The sequence below is a fragment of the Odontomachus brunneus genome, unplaced genomic scaffold (assembly GCF_010583005.1).
Source record: "Odontomachus brunneus isolate Ranch 3 - 2012 unplaced genomic scaffold, Obru_v1 Obru_scaffold_163, whole genome shotgun sequence".
Taxonomy (NCBI): Eukaryota; Metazoa; Arthropoda; class Insecta; order Hymenoptera; family Formicidae; genus Odontomachus; species Odontomachus brunneus.
Genome location: NW_022639613.1, coordinates 483,348 through 489,396, shown reverse-complemented (window position 1 = coordinate 489,396; position 6,049 = coordinate 483,348). Strand labels below are relative to the sequence as shown.

Genomic DNA, 6,049 nt, shown 5'->3' with positions numbered 1-6,049 from the left:
CCACACGAAATACGATCAGAACAGGAAAAGGGGATCATATTTATCTAAACACCCGACCCAATGTACTTACAGGGCATTCAGCCTGATAAGGAGTACCAGCCTCAGGACAAACGGGTTGCAAGAAAACCCCATTCGAAATCAACGAATTCTTACATACACCTGGTGTGTATTATGACACACAAGGACGATTACACCAAATAGTTTCAACATGGAAAACCGTCATAAAAATGGATATATATTCAATAGATGTTAGACGAAATCAAATACAAGGATACCTCGACAGCGCGGAAAGAATTTGTAATCAACAAAAGAAGACAAGTACCATATGGCAAATATGCGATAATCTACGTGAAGTAGTACAGAAAAACCTTGACCGTATACAGAACATGACGGAACTCATACACAGCATATACAAAATTCCTACATACGCAAAACGAGGAATAATAGACGGAATAGGCACAATAGCAAAATCATTGTTTGACGTAATGGACGCAAACGACGAGAAAACAATAACCGAGCAAATAGACCTATTACACAATAAGCAGGAAACCTTACAACACGCAGTGACAAACCAATTAAAAATCATTAATACAACAGTCCACCACCTTGATAACCTCGAAAAAACTTTAGAAACTAACGAAAAAATAATATGGAATAGCATAACACAACTCTATACAGGTGAAGTTGGACTCACACTAAGACAACAAATAGACGAACATTTTACGATATTAAACGCTTTACTGGATGATCTGGTACGTGACCAGGACGACATAATTTACTATTTAGATAAAATAAAATCAGGAAACTTACCGACAAGATTAACACCAATAGACAGTATCATATCTCAGCTACAGGAAATATCCATACACGTACCAAAAGGCACACATTTCCCGTTTACACCTAGGAAAGAGAACTGGGTAGAGATAGAAAAATTCTGCACAATCAGCGCGTATTATAAAGACAAAAATATTTTCACTATATTAAACCTTTCATAGATTATCCAACATACAAAATAATCCATGTACACCCGTTTCCTGTACACAGTCACGAAAATATTTTTGTTTTAACTGAAGTCACACACACTAAAATCGCGGTTAGTCAGGAAACAAATACATATATAATATTACGCGAAAACGAATTAGCTGAATGCATAAAATACAGGAACCATTATACTTGTCCGCAAAGAAACGCAATATTCAGAATCAATAAAGAATCACCGTGCGAAATTCTAATGTATACAACGTTAAAAAGTATAACAAATTGCCAGAAAAAATATATCTCGGCAAATCACACGTTTATCATCGCGCTAACACAAAAGAACGCATGGCTATATTCCACGAGCAGCGAGCAAACCGCTCACATCCAATGTCGCGACCAAATATATTACAGAAAAATTAACAAAACGGGCCTAATAAACATTAAAAAACAATGCAAATTAACAGTAGAGGATATTATATTACAAGCACAAGGTATAAAAAACACGTTAATACAAACACACATACCAGAATACAACATAACGTTAGAACAAGAACACATAAACACAATTAAACATAAAAACGAAATATTACATGTAAAACCAAACAAAATAATACAAAATCCGTCAGAACTAGCGGAACTCAGTAATAAAATAACACAAACGTATTACAATTTAGAAAATAGATCAAACTCCTGGACACATTACAAAAACATAATTTATACTACAGCACCAAGCGGAATAACGATAATAGTAGTAATTATATTGGTAATAATTGTAATAAGAAAAATAAAACAGAAAGCAGACCCACCAGTAATAGTAGAACGAAACAGTCAGCGAAATACGAGAACACGTGCTAAATCGATAATACCCACAATTCCTGCGCTAGCACGCAGACACAGCTTATACGAATAAGATATAAACAATACACGATTGTAATTACATTTATATACGGGAAAACAAATTTGTAACACAAGTACAATATAATAAAATATAACAAGTACAAACGATTATAACCACAATTGTAAACGGAAACAAAGGAAAAAATGTATGTAGAATAAGAATGCGAAAACCTCGCTAGACACTCCGTTTTCTTTTCCCAAGGGGGGAGGGATGTTATAATCGCGAATAGTACCAGCGCTTTCGAAACACTTCTCGAGGAATTGTTTCGATTGCGCCACAACAAGGAAGCGGATGTGCAAGTGCGGCGATAAGCACCACCTTGCACATTCCGCATTTAGGACCTCAATTCCAAACGCATTGCACCATTACCAAATATGGTAATGTTCTTGTCGTCAAGCACCCCCTCCGACAAGCCTAAAACAATATTATAAAAGAGCGGAGAAGACCGCCCGCGTTTAGACTTAACATCTCGGTCTCTCGCCGCGACATACGCGTCATACGCGACTTACGCGCGGTTCGCACATTAATCATAAGTACGGGAGTAGTAATTAAAACACATACAAGTGTACTTAACCAATAAACCTCTTATATTTAATAATACAAGACGTAGTCAAGGTCTCACTATCGCTACTATTTTATCCACCGCCACACACTCTGCCGCGCCCGCATCACCGATCTCGAATTCTTTTCGTGTCTGGCAACACGGGCACGACAGTACTAAAAGCTGTATTTGAATCACAGAATATTACTAAATACTGTACTTTTAATACTGAAAATAAGTAATTAATCAAAGATTCTTAGTATGATATTTCTATAAGGGCTATGTTTAATAAATTCTTGCTATTATCTACTTGTGGTTGAACACTTACTTTATTTTGATCACGTTCGAATTACAGAAATATGATGTGTATCTTCAATTCCGATATCTAACCATTGTATTCTAATTAAATAAGATCTTAGTAGTTGTATTCAAGCATTCATAAACGCAAGTTACAATTTCTGAGCTTAGTGCGCGTTAAAGCTATCAGTCGGTTGATTTAACTGAATTTTTTTATTTAATATAATGTAATTATAGGCACAGAAATTTGGTATTTTAACCTAAAGTAATCGTCAATGTCAACATTCAATATAAGCGGTTGTTTGCATAATATTTACAAACGATCTTTTATTTCATACAAAAATATAACTGCTTCCAAACTTCTAGACGGTAGTGTATATCCTGGTTTTTGTGCTGCTACCCCTTAGCAGGAACACCACCCTTTATGGCACAGGCACAAGAGTGAACTATCTTCAAAAATCGATAAATGGGACATTTCTCGCCAGTAAATATTTGCTCGATTTATAAGCTCCCGCGGTATGTATATTTTGATTTTTTACCTGCTACCTCTAGATAGGAACGCCGTCCCTTATGACACAAGCGCAAGAATGGACTATCTTCAAAAATCGATAAATGGGACATTTCTCGCCAGTAAATATTTGCTCGATTTATGAGCTCCCGAGGTATGTATATTCTGATTTTTTGAGCTACTACCCTTTGGTAGGAACATCATCCTTTATAGCCCAAGCGCAAGAGTGAGCTACCTCCAAAAATCGAAAAATGGGTTATTTCTCGCTAGAATATTTGCTCGATTAATGAGCTTATGAGATATGTATAGATATGTTTGATTTTTGAGATGCAATCCTTTGACAAGAACACTTCTATTTACCATTCACACTCAAGAGAAAAAACTTAATCTTTAGGCTGCCACTTAGGAAAGCCACTTTTGTGGCTCTTAAATTTGGGTTAAAATGCTACTGTTTTTAATGGTATTTTAAATACTATAATTATTAAATATATATGTATGTATGTAGCCTGCGCAGTACGTGACTCTCCGGTGTCCGCTTTGCGCTTATTCGCTTTTACATCGCATAGTGGCAACTTTCATTTGTTTTATGGAAAAAAATGCAAACGCGGTTCTTATCCGATATTGATTCTTTTTTTTCTAAATACTTGTGAAGAATTCTACTTTTATGTGCAGTTTCTACAATGTGGAGAAACCTGTTCCCAATTTGTAGCTCTGACCATTGACCCCTTTGTGGCTGCAACATTTCTTTAAACAGAGTTCCAAACACGCGGAAATCAAAATTTCTATATATCACAAAACTCTCTATATGTGTTTTCGAGGTTACTGATTACAAATGTTGTCAAATTTATGTTCTGACAGTTTCTGTCATTCAGCTGGTAATTCAACTGTCAATTCAACTGTCAAATTGGGGAAAAATTTATTTTCTGTCGAAATGGGAATACACCATGTTTTTCAAAGATACATATTACAAATCTCACGTCAATATCATGATGTAATACTTGACAACTGTAAATTGCGTTGTCAAATTGAGAAGAAAGTACTTTCTTTTTAATGATCAGTGCTACAAATTGGGAACATGTTTCTCCATATTGCAGCAGTTGTACATAAAAGTAGAATCCTTCACGAGTATTAAAAAAAAAAGAACCAAAATCGGACAAAAATTGAGCCGCGTCTGCATTCACGTCCAAAAAATGCATGAAAGTTCTGTGAGACGTAAGCGCGAATAAACGCAAAGCAAATACCGAAAAGACACACTGCGTAGGCTACATACACACACATATATGTTTAATAACTTAGTATTTAAAATACTACTAAAAATAGTAGAATTTAAATTCAAACTCAAGAGCCACAAAAGTTGTTTTTCCAGCAGCCTAAAGTTAAGCATTGTTCTCTTGAGTGCGGATGGTAAATAAAAGTGTTTTTGTCAAAGGATTGCAGCTCAAAAATCAAACATATCTATATATATCTCAGAAGCTCATTAATCGAGCAAATATTCTAGCGAGAAATAACCCATTTTTCGATTTTTGGAAATAGTTCGCTTTTGCGCCTGTGCAATAAGGTATGATGTTCTTACCAAAGGGTAGCAGCTTAAAAATCAGAATATACATACCTCAGGAGCTCATAAACCGAGTAAATATTTACTTTCAAGAAATATCCCATGTATCGATTTTTGAGGATACTTCACTCTTGCGTCTGTACGATTAAGGGTGGTGTTGCTGCTAAGGGATAGCAGTTGGAAAATCAGTATATACATATTTCGGAAGGACGTAAATTGGCCAAATATTTTCTGGTGAGAAATAACATTTATCGTTGTTTCAAGATAATTTATTCTTATGCCTGTGCCATAAGGGGTGGTGTTTCTACGAAGGAGTAGCAGCTCAAAAATCGAAATATACATATTTCGTCCCATAAATGCAAAGAATATTTCCTTGCGAACGATACGCTATTTATTAGTTTTTAAGTATGATTCTCTCTTGAACTCGGACAGTAAAGGGTGGTTTACCTGCCAAGGGGTTGTAGTTAAAAAATCATAGATTATATATATTGTGAGCATATTAATCGTGTTATAACATTAATGAAAGTTGTAACGATTTGAGTACTTATTTTTACGAGTTACCTCTAGAGCGTAAACTGTTTAAGGGTTGTTACGAGAGTGAGGTATTGATCTAAAAAATCAAAGCTAGTTTGAGCGCTCCTAATTATCTCTTAATTCTGCTCTTATCTCGATTCTGCTCCATTTAATTTAAAAGGGGGGGGGGGCTGAGTGAACGTTCATTCAGCCCCCCCCTACCTACAAATCAAAATTTCTGCTCAAGGAAACGAGCTCAAAATTTTTATTAGCGAGCCTCGAAAGTTCATATATAGCTCCTAATTCTGAGCTATTCGTTTTTTAGTTTTTACTTCGTGGGGGGGGGGGAGCACCAGCTAAACGGAGGTCTCAAAATTGTGATGTGATAGCCAAATTTGGTTACAGATTTGTGTTCAGCAGGCAAATATCTATAAAAATCACCTACTCTCATTACATCCGTAAAGAGAAATGCATCTATTTTTGCAGGCTAGTGTGATACTCGCGCAATACTAGTATTTTTTTTCGATAAGATCTCTTGATATTGTTTGTGTTCTTATACCGCATTTCCGACACGGCACAGTATCGTCAAAGATTATTTTTTTTTTGTTCTTCCTTTTCTCTTGTTTGCGATCGGTTTTGAATCTCGATCAGATTATTATCGCGGCTGAGGTGCCCTTGGACAGCCTCGATTATTTGTTTGGTGACGTAATTTAGTGAGAATATTTTCGAGGATTGCCGGGTTGCTTTGTCCTTACTTCG

General features: G+C 35.8%; 1 protein-coding gene across 9 annotated transcripts in view; it reads right to left on the bottom strand.

Annotated features, from left to right (window-relative positions):
• The window catches only part of LOC116850990 (tachykinins-like), a 395,129-nt gene that overhangs the window by 167,867 nt on the left and 221,213 nt on the right, over positions 1–6,049 (bottom strand). Inside the window, exon 2 of one of the 9 annotated variants that reach the window (XM_032829932.1) lies at positions 811–900. The exons of the other annotated variants lie outside the window; for them this stretch is intronic. The gene's annotated coding sequence lies outside the window, so the exon portion shown is untranslated. The remainder of the gene's footprint in view (positions 1–810; positions 901–6,049) is intronic. 9 annotated transcript variants of the gene reach the window in all.